Genomic DNA, 15,850 nt, shown 5'->3' with positions numbered 1-15,850 from the left:
TCATGTAGCCACCAGGAATGGAGCTTGACTCAAAAGTATCTTTACTCTTTACCTTAATAGCAGCCTCAGAAAAAATAGGGGAAAATAGCACTAAGGAAATAGGCAGTGGGAATGAAGTGCAGTGATTCCAATGAAAATCCTCCCAAGACAATTCTTCGCATTAGATTTTCCTCCAATGCAAATAGTATGCCTGGGGGTAGCCTTACAACCATTTTGGCACCCACAGATCTAACCCTGTTATCAATCACATTACAAGACTGTTATTTCTTTGCATCCATCCAGTTTGTCCACATCTAGTTTGGTTTCAGACTGGGCAAATGGAAATAGTTAAAAAGCTGCTTGAAGCCCCTGAAATTTTATAAAAAAATAAAAACCTTCACAGAATACCAAAAGATAATCATGGAGTCATGATTCTAAAGAAGACGATCTTTTTACTTCTAAAATGTAAGATGGCAGACATAAAAAGAGACTTGATTTACAGACGTGATTCTATGTATATAACAAACCATTCGCATCAAATAATTATTCTGTTTTGTACAACATGAAAAAAATGAAATTACGTCCAAAGTCCATGTGCTACTTGCACAAGACCACGTAAAAGCACAAAAACTGCGACGTAATATACCACTTATCACATTCACCTCAACCCTGGCAATATGGCCCAGGTAATAATGTTCTTTTCCCCCATGGCTCCTTGTATCAACTTTGAATTTCCAACACAGACAAGTAAAATTAACCAATCTGTTGAGTTACTCTGAAATGCAGTCCACTGAAATCAATGGACAGAGATATATTCAATGATGCAAAAGATCAGCTGTTCTGCTAAATTAACCAAGCTGCAAAGGTGCTTATGGAACTGCAGTAACACTTGTCACCAAGAAGGTAGTTTTAATGAATAAGGCTGAATGGGGCTGGGGGCATAGTTTTAGATAGTATGTTATATAACCAAAACTGTCCACGTTTAAGTTCTACTTTTTATGATCAACATGCAAGGCCTCAGTCTACAATATCACTGAACCACAATTGCACTTAGTAGTTACCGTTACTCTGTAAACAGCATCAGTGGGATAAATTGCAAACTAAGAAGAATGATGCAATTAATAGCTCAACATCTGTAGAGTATACCCAAATGTACACATTCCTACTTCCAGTAATCTTATGTCAGTAAGACAGTCAGTATTATTCTTCATATGACAGAGAGTGGGTCTGAGGCACACTGCTTTACTGAAGGCCACCTTATGAGTTAATGAGACAGAAGCCCTGTGTCTTACAATACCAAATTGTAGTCATTATGCTACCTCAACTTTTTAAAATTCAGCTTAAGCAATCTGTTGATTAGATCAACTTCCAGGACAGGTATAAGAAATTATTTCTGATAGCTTCCAACTGAAGGGAACTTGAGCTGGCAAACTTTAATAATACTAGCGTATTCCTTAAGCTTTTTTTCCTAAGTCAAAACAGCAGAAGATGTACACAGAAGTTTAGGGAGATGTTACTGCTTTCTTATTTACCATTCCCACTAATTATGAATACAAGGGATACCAGAATAACAGAGACCAAATTCTAATAGGGAGAGCCCTATCTTGCATAAAACCTTCAGTGCACCAGAAGCAAGCTTCAGTAAACATTACTTATTGCATTTTGAACAGCAAATTTAAGTAAATATACTGTAGTGGATTAAGGGGCATGCAGGTCAGTTGATGACAATGGGCTCATCTATCTTTCCTGCTTGCCATGGTGTGAAAATGCCCTATAAGCATTTATCATCTTCAGTCCATCCCCAACCCACCATATAGGCAGCTTCTTGTTCCAGTTCAAAAGTAATGTTTTCCTCTGGCCTAAGCCATCCCATCTGGCCCATCTGAAGCACATCATAACAAAGTTATTGTATGAAGCTCCTATTGGCCATCTGAGGCTGCTGTGGGCAACCTAACCTGGTTCCTGACCATTGATTTTTAGGGCTATCTCCCTTTTGGCCATGACAGAGTCAGGGCTTTCCCATTGTGGCTGTATCTCTTCCGCTATACTTGCCAAACCCTGGCTTGCAGCAGAAGTGGGGAGAGGAGGACAAGGTCTTTTGGGGGCCGGTTCTCAGGTACCAAAATGACCTGCTTCCCCACAAAGTGGCAGTTGAAGAGAAAAATTCCACGCTTCCATTCCCACAAGGAAGGAAAGTAGGGCTCAACTTGTTCTTCAGCCCACATTTGCCCATCCTTCCAGCTTAGGAACTGTATGTTTATACAAATATCTAGTGGTCTTCTAGAAGAAAAGCAGCTTTATTGTGGGGCTGCTGGCTGCCAAGCACATTCCATACCACTTCCCTTCCCAAGGGAGAAGAAATGGAGAGAACAGCTTCTTTGGTTCCACAACTCCAAGCCCCACTTCATAGGATCAGAGAAATTATTGGAAAAGACCTGTGGGTCTTCTGCTGCCACTTCCTGGAACCATAGGAAACGTTCCCCACCCCACCTCCCTCCTCCAAATTCTCATGACAACAGAAACCATCCTTAATTGCCAAGACAGTCAGTCAGCACTTCTTTAAGACAGCAAGCTTTGCTGGATGACAGCACTTTACTGCTATTTGGGGGAAAGCCCTATTGCTTCTTAAAGCCACTGGGCTCTTCCAATGAGAGGCAGAACAGCCAAGCAGTGTTGGCTGCAGGACCTCAGAGTAGTAAACCATATGGTCAAGTGGGCAGGGAAAGCATAAGCATTTGGGAAGTTTCATTTCTTTTCAATGCTACTTTGATCAGTTGTGTAACTTTGCTTTTGCTCATATATGCTCTCCTCTGTTGGTTTCCTGATTTAATGGTGGCTAGATTTTTTTGTATGTTCATCTACTTCTCCTATAATTTAATCCATCTATCTTAGTCCCCAGGTATGCGCTTTGGGGAATATGTTAAACTAAAACGTGGGCAGGTGCTAGAGAGTATGGGGGGGGGTAGGCAGGTGCCACAAGCAGGTGCTAGGGAGCACGGTTGGGTGTGCAGGTGCCACCGGGTGATGGGCAGGTGCTGTGGGCAGCCGCTAGGGAGTGTGGGCAGGTATGCAGGTGCCATGGGGGGTAGATGGGTGCTACGGGTAGGTGCTCGGGAGCACGGGTGCTGTAGGGCACATAAGCCAAGAGTGTGTCCTACTGAGACAGCCCTTCCGTGCACACAATGGGATATGTACTGCCCACAACAAATGGGAGAATAGACCGAAGCTTTCTCTCTGGCAGATTTGTAAACTGAACTTGCTTCTCAAAAATCACAACCAGCCATCAGTCAGAAAAAAGCAACACAAGAGCATAATAGTTATATGTCCAAGATTAGCTTAGGAGCACTGTTTGCAGTACATAGGGGAAAGTCAGAAAATAATAATCTTTAAAGATTTTTTTCTCCAAAAACTGTTTTCTCTATTGTAAGCATTTTAATTTTTTTCTTCTTTTCTGTCACTGTTACAGCATTGCTAAAAATTAATTTCCCAGGTGCCTCTTCCACTTTATTATTCTTTTTTTATTATTATTATTATTATTTCACTGATCAGTAATCAACATGCACACAGTATGTTTTATGGGCTGACTTCACAATAACATATGAGGCAATCAAGCAAGTACTACCAGCATGGAAGTGAGAAAAAAACACTCCATAAGCAAAAATTCAGTCATTTCTTTTGCATTCAATATATTGGCTGATATGATTCACAGCTAAATGAAAACAGAAATGAGGTTTTCTGTCATATAAGAAGTCTGCAGAAAGTTTATGAATAACGTGACAAAGGGGCCTTGTGTAATCTCCATGGTGAGAGTATGCCTGTTAAGAACCTTGTGCTAGTATAAAGTGGGCTAACAGTTTTTAAACCATTGTTGTTTCTTTAAAAATAAAAACATATCTAAAAAGAAACAAGAAAGCTAAGCTCCAGTGTCTAGAATTATGCCTGGAAAACAATCTTGCTCACATGAAGTTCTACATTTGGAGTGAGGAACCTCAGGGCTTCTAAATACGTTACACGCCAACCTCCAGAAGCAGCAATCAGTATGACCAATAACGGGAGATGATAGGAGCTATGCTTCAGCTTGCCTGCCTGCCTGCCTCTCCTTTCTTATTTGTTATAGCCACCCAACAGACTCTGCATGGCATATAGAACCATAAAGTCCATAAAAACAAATAAAACATAATATCTAAAAGGCAGTATCTTCCTATCTCTGATCTACATGGTCACTTCATGTTATATAGAAAGAAAGAACAAAAGATGGGGGCTGCCTTCTCTTTTTTTTACCCCCAGTCCTTGGAGACAACATTATTCAGTCACACTGGCATGATTTCCAGGACTGTCCCAAATTAATTTGAAAGCTGCGGTCCTGGAGAGGCTTCTACACCATTAAAGAAAAGAAAAGAAAGGTGAAAAATAGCTCAAAAGCATCAGACCACTTAGTATATACTATTGCCTCAAAATCTTCTTTCAAACAATTGTTCTCCAAATAAAAATAATAAGTTGGGAATTGAATTGTTTTTGTTGTTGTTGTTCAGTCGTTAAGTCGTGTCCGACTCTTCGTGACCCCATGAACCCTATCGTGCCAGGCCTTCCGGTCCGTCACTGCCTCCCTGAGTTTGCTCAGTTTCATGCTCATTGCCTCAGTGATTCTATCTAACCATCTCATCCTCTGCCATCCTCTTCTCCTTTTGCCTTCAATCTTTCCCAGCATCAGGGTCTTTGCCCATAGGTAAATCCTAGAATCTTTGGGGCATCTGTGTGAGTGAAAAATTAACACATGGCTTGCCAGTGGTGTCTAATGAAAGATTCTACCTATCAAGTTCATGCATTACTGACCTGCAACACTAGAGCTGTTAAACCAAAAAGAGAGAAGAGTACAGATCTGCATAGGAAGGGTGAAGTGTGGGGAACAGGATCAGTGATGAAAAAGTACAATTAATTCACCACCACTTGTTGCAAAAGATCTAAATATTAGAAAGCTTATTTTTAAAAATGGGAAAATGGTAATCTGTATGTATTTAATGTTTTTCTAAGAATGTGGGCAAAAGAATCAATGTATACAGCCAGATAGGGTAGTTTGGGGCCTGTACAGGTAGTCCTCGCTTAGTGACCACTCATTCAGTGACCATTCAAAGTTACGACAGGGTTGAACGAGGAGACTTACGGCCAGTTCTTGTAGTTGCAGCCATCAGAGTCCCAGCGGTCAAGGGATCGTGATTTAGACGCTTGGCAACTGATGTGCATTTACAATGGTCGCGTCTCATTGTCACATGATTGTTATTTGCAACTTTCCCTGCAGGCCTCCGACAAGCAAAGCCAATGGGGAAGCCAGCAAGAAGTTGCAAGCCACGGTCACATGATGTCATATTTAACGACCATGAGCAATTCACTTAATGACCGTAACCAGAATTGCCGTCGTAAGTCACATGACTTTTTGCTTAGCAATGGAGTTCCTGGTCGCAATTATGGTTGTTAACTGAGGACTACCTGTGTATTATTTCCACATATAGGGTGAATCAGAAACACATAGCTTATAGGATATGGATGTTAGGAATGATGAGGGTTGTGTCCTATGTAATTATATTACAAATTTCCATCAGCAAAATTGCTTCTTCAATTGCCCTTTTCTAGAATGAATTAATAAATAATGAATTGGCCTTCTCCTGAGGAGATGAGAGAGTAGGGATAGGATATCTGTGGCCCTCCAGAATTGCTGAAGCATCCAGCATCCCTTATACCCTTGGTCATACTAGATGACACCATTGAGAGCAATATATGAAGGGCTTATCTTTCCTATGGTATTCTAGAGCAATTTAAATATACTGCACACACATATGCATACATACTTGAGATGAAGTGCTATTTATCATTAGTCTTTGTATGAAGAGAGACAGTTTGGTATAATGGTTAAAGATACCAGGCTAGAAGCCAGCAGACTGTTAGTCCTACCCTAGGCACAAAGCCAGCTGGATGACTTTGGGCCAGTCATTCTCTCAAATCTAGGAATAAGGCAATGACAAACTATTTCTGAAAAATGTTGCCAAGTGTCCTGTGATTGACTTGCTTCTTTCAATTAACACCTGGAAAAGAGGCTGCTTAGACACTTAATCGTCATTAATATGTAACCTTCCTTTGCTGATGCCTAAACTGAGCAACTCTGGGGACAGAGGGGGAAAGAGAGGTTGCAGGACTATAAAACTTGCCCAATGAAAGCAAACCTTTTAAGAGTCATATTCCAAAAACCTTCCCCACCGTTTGGGCTCACCCGGCTGTTGACCGAGGAGCCATATCCTTCTGACACTCTAAGTATATTCAGGAGCAATTCTTAATAAACTTTTTTCAAGATTTATTATCGTCCTGGCGGCTCCCTTTGTGTTCTCATTCTTTGGTATCCACCCTGCAAATTCTAAATTAAGCGTCAATGCACAGATTAAAGGCAACACCAAGTTAACCGCATAGACTTATCCATGTAGTCACCAGAAGTCGAGACTGATTTGAAGGCACACACACACATACACACAAATCATATGAAGCCTATTCAGGCTTCACTTTTACTTTCTTACACCATCTCTCTCCCTCTCTTTCATATCTGCTTGCCCCGTCTCTCTTGGTGCTCTGAATGCTTGGATCCGTATGCTTGGACACCATAGCCTGGGTTATGATCTCCCTGGCTGCTGCTGCTGTAGCTACTTAGCTATCAGAAAAGTGGTAGGGCTAGAGCCTGAGCTTAGAGAGTCATGGAAGACTTTGAACTTCATGGCCTATGAGCACCTTATGTGAAACTATGACAGTTTCTAAAGAAAGGAAGAAGTACTGCCTAAAGAACTGTTTGCATTGTCTCCCATCTTCATACCTGCAGCTTATAAAGGAAAGGGCATGCTTGTTTATTACAATTTTTAAGCCAATGGACCAAGCTGGGTACCAAGTTCTCTCTATTTTTCAAATACTTATTTCATATAGTCAATAATACAGGTGTTAGGTATTAGCAAATAAATCTGGAGGTTTAATGAAGTATTAAAATCCCTAGTGGCTGACTTTTAAAACAATCCAAGGAGAACCAAACAAGTTAATTGGACAAGGAATACTAATACTGGGTAGACTAGAAAGAAGCCAGAAGAAAATAAGAATGGATTGGAGTTACTAGATTTCTGTACAGAAGGACACCCTGAAATAGGTTTGTAGAGATTCCACTTGCTTTTCCTAAAATCAATTACAAAGATTTCAGGGACTACAGATGATGCGATGATGGTGATAAGGATGAATAATTCAATTTGCATTCTCCTTTTATACCTAGAAAGTAGAACACCTCATGTAATGCATGAGATTTTCAGTTACCATGTTCTCTACTTCAGCAGTGATTAAAGAGATGCTATAGACAAAGAGCTGCAGAATAAAACCTTTAGGAAAATACCATAAAATAAAAAACTGCCATACCTAATATGCAATACATATCCCAAAATTGCTAACATCATGATGTGCAGCTACCAGATTTCTTTTAGGAAGTACCATTCTCAGATTTATTTCCAAAACAAATTTGGAAGGAAAAGTCAAGCAAAAAAATCTCCCCAAACCCCTGTTTTTTTAGCCTAAGATTGCTATTACTCCTATTGTAGTTAAAATCTAATAAAGCATGGGAAACAGCACAAAGATCCCTTTGGAAGACACTGTTTTTAGATTTGATTGAAATAAAGGAAAGTTGAATTCTTGAGTGCCAAATCAAAATCTGATTTCTTTTGCATGGCCAAAGAAAGATGTTTTCCCAAACTGGAATGGGAGGAGGAGTCATTCAGAAAAGAAATTAATGTCACCAGATCCTTAAAAGGAAATTTGTTCCATGACAGATAAGGTTAAAATGAAATTGCAATCTTAGGTCAACAACAGAAATGTAGCTTTTGTCTTCAGGGAAATCAGTACTGAACTAAATGGTTCACTCATTTTGGAATTATTTGTTAAGATTTATGATATGCACAGATACTAACAGGTTGCTTCTTTAAAGTGTGTCTTTTTTAAAAGTATAAAATATTCTATCAAATGTATATTTTTTCCAGAATAGTATGGTGCTTCCCTGCTGCCTTATTTTAATACAATAAGCGCTATATTCTTTATCATTTCTCAAGCTAATGAATTCCAAGTATTTATCCATTTATTCCTGCATAATTGAACAGAAATGAAATATCTTTTCATCTATTTCAAAGATAAAGTGTCTAGTGAAAAATATATTTTTGTGAGCAAAAAGAGATAGCTAAAGCAACCACAATCCTATACACACAATAGGATTTTCTAGAAAGTTATTTAGTGTTAGGATTCCCTGAAGATCAAAATCTCTATTCAACACTATTGTTTCAGTAACAATTCCTCCAGAGAAACCTTTTTGAGACTAGAAAGCCGATTCTCAGTTGGTTTCTGTTCAAATTCTAGATGAAGAAGGATATCTTAGTCCAGCAGTTCCCAGCATTTTCCTTTAAGCAGAACATTAGATTGCCATTGAATTTTTTTGTGCATGACTACATGAGCCAGGTTTTGGTGTCCACACGACTCAAAAAACTAAATACTATTTTTAAAAAAAATCTGTAAAGAAAAAAAATAGCTGAAATCTTCCCAAATCACTAAATCTTGTATGATCTTGACTCTGTCAACTAAAATCTAGTAAACCTGCCAGACCTCACAATATACTGAATGAGAATACAAAAACTTTTCAAGACATTACTATTTCATAACCTTTCAGCCATTTTCACACCTACACCACAGTCCACTTACACTACCCTCATAAATGATCAGAGAAAAGAATCATAAACCAAGTACACATGTACTTTTTCTTATTTATATTCTACTTATTTTATTTAGGACCATTCTAAATTTCTTACCAATACTTTGTATTCCACGGAAACAAAAGGATAATTTAGCAAGGAAACCACAAAGTGTTGCCTTTTTAAAAAAGTAGTATTTAAAAATAGATGTTGCATTCTTGTCCCATCTAAATATCCAGCATTGACCATTCAACGATACAAATGTCCAAGAAAAGGGATAAGCTATATAATCATATTTTTCTTCATACTGTCATGCTAAGTATCTGACTGTTGTTTGCTTATTTTCCCACAATGACAAATGGGATACTGAATGACATACTGAAATATTCCATTAATAAACAAAGTCCAGTGTCAAAAATTAGATAAGCTAATAGAACTACTTCACTCTTTATTTCTACACTAATGCTTTATCCGCATTCTGCACCAAAACACACATACATAAAGAAACTGCAGCTACTCATTTACTGCAATTATTTCTTTTAAAAACACAATTTTGCCATATTTGGATTTTGGTGGGGAGCCCACATCAGATGGAGAAATCTAGTCCCAAGGGAGGGGGAAAAGCAATTCATTCTAGAATTTATGGCACAAAAAAAAATCATTTCACATGCAAGTCTTATCTGCAAGATATACAAATCTCTGGATTTTATCTGATGCTCTGACACATTTGGCTCTGACTGCACATCCAATCATAAGAGAGCCTAATCATTAATAAACTAAGTTATTACACATTTTTGGCCTGGCTTATTAGAAGAGCAAGTCAATTTACAGATTCACTGTACCATGGTTATGTTAAGCCAAGACTAAAATAAAAATCTTTCATCTGTTCAGTAAGGGCCTTCTAGCACTTATCTGCCAAACATTTATTTTTCACCCATTTTCTTGATAAAGGCTATTACTGAAGAGATTTGTATCATCAGCTCTGAGATATGTACCTAATAGATTTTTCTTTGTTATATAGATACTAGTCTAGAGGAAAGCAATATTCTGAACCACGTGCTTCTGTTGGATACAACAAAAGCCTACTTTCTTATGTTGCTTTTCAAGAAATCCAGTACGACCTTCACGTTTTTATCATACAATGACACTTGCTTTTATTGCCTAATTAAAATGCTAAGAATTTCAAGAGCAGACAACAATGTGGAAATTACTATAGGGCACATTCAAAGTTTAATCAGAGCCCTGCTCAACTCTGTAGTATATGCAGAATAGCAATAAAAAGATTGTGCCTCTCATCGTATGAAAAATGTATTTTCCATACCACTGAAGAATATAGACTACTTCCATATCGGGAACAGGCCAACATGGCCGGAAGTATGGATTCCATCAAGCTTAGGCCTCTGTCATTTTCTTAATGCTGTATCAGGTGTATCAGGGTCAATCTGCCCAGCTTTGGAAACAGCTCAACCTCTTGCTTACTGTCCATTCGAACTTGTTCCCAGTTCCAGGCAATGATTGGGAAAATGGAGTTCCATCCTCTTATTATCTAGTATGGGCAAATTAAACACATAAATGGCTATAACACTTCTGCTTCTCACCAGAATGGGATGAAATCTGCAGGACAATTAGGCCATTATAGAGGGATGAATGTGCCAAATTTCACTGAAAACTGGTGGGATTTTATAGCTATAATTCTTTAAAATCTGAGTTTTTAAAGAAAATTGCACAGTGTTATTGTTTGAGATTGAATCCACTTAAACTTGCATAAAAACAGTTGTTGTAATGTGTAACAACACAGCAGATTTCAGAGAAATAAAGTAAAGGGTCTACAACGATGGTAAAAACTTGGTACTTTACATCCAAGAAAGCAATTGTGAGACTAGCTAAAATAACTCACAAATCATCAACACGCAAATGCCAAGAACAAGAGACTAAAAAGCAACAGAATTGAATGAAAGGTTAAAAAATTACTTAAAAAGCGCTTTACTAGTACAATGCAAAAAAAAAAGCCCATGATTACAAAAAAGTACATATATTAGATATATCAAATCACAGAAAAAGACAAAGAAATCAGTAATGATATTCACGTGATTGTCTTACTTTACAGCCCAGGATTTCATGCTATTATCAGAATGTTGCAGCTATATAATAGAAAATAGTTATTGCTGTCTATAATGTTCAATATTCAGGAAAATAGATTGTTCTGAGATGAGCTAATCTTGAAAGAGCCATCCATGACCATATTCTCATTGAATTAAATGGAAGTTTAATCATTCTCTGAAGCTTGAAGGGCTGACCCCCGCCAACACTGATAGCATATTTTATTCTCTGAGATTTTAATGTTCTACTGAAATGTTATTATCTTAAACATCAGAACTTCTAGCTGAGAAATGAAACAACACAAAATTGTCCCTGTAAAAGAAGGGAATTACCATTATTACCCTCCATGTCCCATTTGCTTTTATTTTTAGACCCTCAAAAAAAAGGGGGGGGGGAGGAAGGCCTATAAACATGTTCTTTGTACTAGCTCAATTTCCACAGCAATAGTGAAATTAATTCACAGCTGTTCAGAACGCTTAACACTGTAGAAATGAAGAAATTATTAATTATGTGGCCAGCAATTTAAACCATACTTCACTGTACTCCTCCAGCACATTCCCCTATTAAATCAACAAGGCTCATGCTAAAAAAAAAAAAAATCATTAAACAGACAAAACATTAGTGGTTCTGACTTAATGCATTTTGCAAAAGTCACATAGACAGTTTATGGAAAAGACAGTTCAGAGAAAAGTAAAAAAAAAAAGCCTTTAAACAGGTTCCCCAAAGCCATTGCACTGATTGTTTATACTCAACAATTTCCTTGTTCAATGCATGGCTTCCTTAGAAAAGAGACCTTTTAACACTTGACAACAATTATGACATAAAGCTTAATTTTGAGTATATGCTAGCTTCTTCAATAATTAGGCCAGGTTTCCAGTTAGCCATTTTCTTAATTAGCTAATTGCTTTAGTGACCTCCTGGCTTTGAACAATATTAAATGGGAGACAGAAACATCCAGGCATGCAGCCTTAAAAAAAAGGGCTCCCTTTTAAATTGGGACATATTTAAAAGTTTGTGTGGCAGACAACTTTTCTTCCTAGAGTCTGGGAAAACTTAGCTTGATGGGTTAAAGGACTATGTTTTGGAGGTAATATGCGAGACTCCCCCTTTTTTTTGGTCCTGCACAGCTTTAGTTTAGATTTAAGGAAGGATGAAACAAAAATAACACAGTACCACACACTTAGAATACATTTTCATAAATATCATGAGAGTCTGATCCAGATGTCAGTAGGACCAGAGGCATGTACGCTCTCTAAAGCATTAGACCCCAATTCTAAACCCGCAGGTTTTACAAGAATCAGCAGCTGCATAAAGTGACAGTATTAGACTCTGCATGACAATCCTGGGGACTCTGGCGCCATTAAATTGGGAGATATAAGCTGACTAGTTTTCCAGTGGACTTTCAGTAATGGGATATTATCTCTTTTATCTCTTTTTTTCATTTTTAAGGAGGAGGGAATAGAGGTAGGAAGCTTCTGGAAGGCAACCCACCCCCATTACTGTCCTTAATTGCACCACCCCCACATAACCATCTTGCAGCATGATTTCACACTGTTTGGTGTAGGAGGTAAACAGAATGGAAACGGGAGTGATTTGCCTTCTGGTTTAATACCCATTCTTATTTATGAAGTAAAATCCTAAAAAAATCATGGTACCAAATGTCATTTTGCCCCAAATTTCATCTTTGTGATCTCATATTGCTGTGGGTGCATGCAATTCCCTGTTTGCCAAGCCTCACTTTAGGACAATGCGGGAAATCCAAACAGTTCCATGTTTTTCTATTGTCCATCACTTTAACAGGGCTAACTAAAGAAAAGGATATTTTCTCTCGGTAAGGTCCAGCATCATATCACATTGATACCAAATGACTACAAAAGAAGAGGATTAATGATATCTCTACTATATCGATATTGTACCCATACTGAATCAGTATTGGGCTCATCTGATCTCATGTCATTTGCTGTGTGATTTATTTCTGGCCCAGCAGTGGTACTCTGAAATTATTCTGCATTGTTACAGTTCTGCAGAGATTCTGGGAAGCCTATAGTACCATTAGGAGGAACTCTTGTCTGACTGCAGCCCCTATATCACAGGGTCTTTTCAATGCAATAGGGGATGGTGGCTTAGTAGCTAGTAATTCCCTCTCCAACAATGTTTCAAGGCATGGAGAAGTGAAGACATTCACATATTCACTTCGAACTACTTATCAGAGACTGGAAAGTGGAAATTATGGTGGTGTGGATAAGGCACTATAAAAATATGCTAACTATCACAAGACTCGGGCTAGAAATTGAACACAAGTCTTTTCATTCATCTGGTACAGCAACCCTTTTTAGGGGATCCATAGCATCAGGCTATTGAGCATGTCCTATATTTTCACCTATTATTCAACTAACAAGATAAAAAACCTTCTTAATACCAGCTAACAAGTAATTAACAAGTAATAAGAACAAATAAAACATTTATCTTGTGAACACAATCCACACCGAAAAGTAGCAGAACAAAATACCATTAGTGACTGGTTATAACCTTAAAAGAACTAAAATCTAAACACACATAATGGGAGGGCAACTTCATAGGGAAGAAGGCATTTCTTTTAAGCTATATGCTTCCATACATAAAGGAGTTTGGAAGTTTAAGCCAGCATATTGACTATATTTGTCAAACTGAATGTTATTTCATCTAGACAGATAATGGTGGCCACTCTCTTCTACATGTCCAGTTCACCTTTCCTTGATGTTGCTTATGCTCTGTTAACTCAGCTTATTTTCAGTTAACACAACCAATCTATACAGATGCACCCAGATTGCGTTTTAACCATGCGGAAGCCTTCTCATTTTAAAACTTTCTGTTCAGGCTACTGTCAAATAAGTGTATATACAGCAGCAACAGATGATAAATGCAGCTGGCCTCCAATGCTATTAGGGAGGCTAAACATGTCAGTTCAGTTTAGACTTACATCTTGTGTTAAACCAAAAGGCTTCCATCTGAGTTATATTTTACCTCCAGATACCATTTTGTGAGTAAGTGAAGACAATGTGAAGACAATGATGGCATTAGAAAGAAAACTCTGGGCAAACAGAATATAGGAATGCTCATTCTTCCTTGATGTCATTTTATTTTATATAAGTTGTATATACTTTTATTTACTATATATTTTTTATATAAAATCTAAAATATACATTCTTCTTGTAGAACCCCAACATAAGACTCTTGCAATGGCTCACACAAAAATACTAGAATAGGCACATGAAATTTCACTTGCAGAAATCAAGAACACAGTCAGCCATATGCTCACGAGGCATTTTAGACTACTACTCCCATAAGCCCAAACCAGAAAGGGAAATGAGAAGGTGTAATAGGAGGTATACTCTAAAACATCTAGGGATGGGCCACCAATCTGGTGCCATGGGATTTCCTTTGCCAACAAACAGTTTCCCTGTCCCACCTGGCTTATGTTAGTCACTTTTTACTGAAAACACTGGAGCTGCCATATTGCAAAGCAAAGAATGAACATACAGCATTAGATTTACAGGTAGTCCACACTTAGTGACCACAGTTGGGACCAACAACTCGGTCACTAAACGCTGCTCTTGCTAAGCAGAAAATCACATGACCACAACTTATGTAATATTACATAATATTATGTAAATATGTTTTATGATTTTACTTCTGCCTTCTCTATTAACTCTGCTTGTTGCAAATCAGTTGCAAAGCATGTGAATGGTGATCACATGACCGTGGGACACTGCAACAGTCATAAACGGGTGCTGGTTGTGAAGCACACAAATGACAATCATGTGACCACAGGACGCTATGATGGTTGCAATGGCAAGGATTGGTTGCAAAGTTATTTTTTTAGCACCACTGTAACTTTGAATGGTCACTGTACAAAGCAGTTAGCAAGCAAGGACTACCTGTATTTCAAATAATGCCTCTTAGCTTTGTATTTACAAAAAATATCATGAGAAAATAAAAATGATGGGCATTGAAGCTCAATGTTTTTATATGATGTATGATAACCAGCCCAGAGAACAACGGCAATCGTAAGTTGACACTAGCACATTGGGAAAATATATCAGTTTGCCTTCCAGTAAGTGTTTTATATTTTATGATGGCTATATTTACTTTGGTAGGCATTCTATAACAGCATCAGCAATGTGGTTTCAACATTCAAAAATATGCCCATTTGTATATTTCAAATTTAGAACACTGGACTAGGAAAGGTAACGGATTGTTCCACTATAAACAACCATCTAACTGAAGCATTCCTCTTAACATCCTTCAGAATTTGGAGATATTCTTCAAGTATTTTCCTTCTTTTTCCCAAATGTCTCTTGGCCATCTCCTTCATCCCCCACCAAGAATGTCTTCGGGTTATGACCATTCATTCAGCGACCATTCAAGGTTATGATGGGGCTGAATGAATGATACTTACAGCAGATTCTCACAGTTCCAGCCATTGGAGCATCCCTACAGTCAGCGCCCGGCTCACAATTACGCTGCAGCCAGTTGCAGTCATTTGATCACAATTTCCAATGTTCCCTGCCAGCTTCTCACAAGCAAAGTCAATGGGGAAGCCAGCAGGAAGTAAGAAATTGTGATCACTTAAGGTCCTTGCTTAACAACGGCAACCAGGACTGCTGGAATTGCCATTGCTAAGCAATGCAGTCACATGACATAGCACTTTATGACATTGCTTAGCAATGGAAATTCCAGTCCCAATTGCCATCATAACCCAACAACTGCCTGTATCTTCTTCTCTCTCTCTCTCTTTCACTTGTCCACAGTACATCACTTTTGATCACTGAAATGAACAGTAGTCAATGGCTTATGTAGGACATAGGACACTGCTTTATACAAGATTACTTGGCCTATACTTGTATCATGAGTGACAGCAGCTCTCTGTGATTCAAGCAGAGAACTTTTACATCAACAGATGCCAGTTACATTTTTGACTGGAGATGCTTTGGATGAACTTGGGATCTTCTGCATGCAAATAAGGCTCTCTATACTGAAATATATTC

At 38.2% G+C, this 15,850-nt stretch overlaps 1 protein-coding gene across 5 annotated transcripts in view; it reads right to left on the bottom strand.

Annotated features, from left to right (window-relative positions):
* TSPAN12 (tetraspanin 12) overlaps window positions 1-15,850 on the bottom strand; it is a 61,049-nt gene that overhangs the window by 21,537 nt on the left and 23,662 nt on the right. The gene's annotated exons all lie outside the window — the stretch shown is intronic.

The sequence above is a fragment of the Python bivittatus genome, unplaced genomic scaffold (assembly GCF_059951505.1).
Source record: "Python bivittatus isolate LINGU-HERP-01145 unplaced genomic scaffold, Pbiv_v1 ctg000330_np1212, whole genome shotgun sequence".
Lineage (NCBI taxonomy): Eukaryota > Metazoa > Chordata > Lepidosauria > Squamata > Pythonidae > Python > Python bivittatus.
This window is presented reverse-complemented; position numbering and strand designations above follow the sequence as displayed.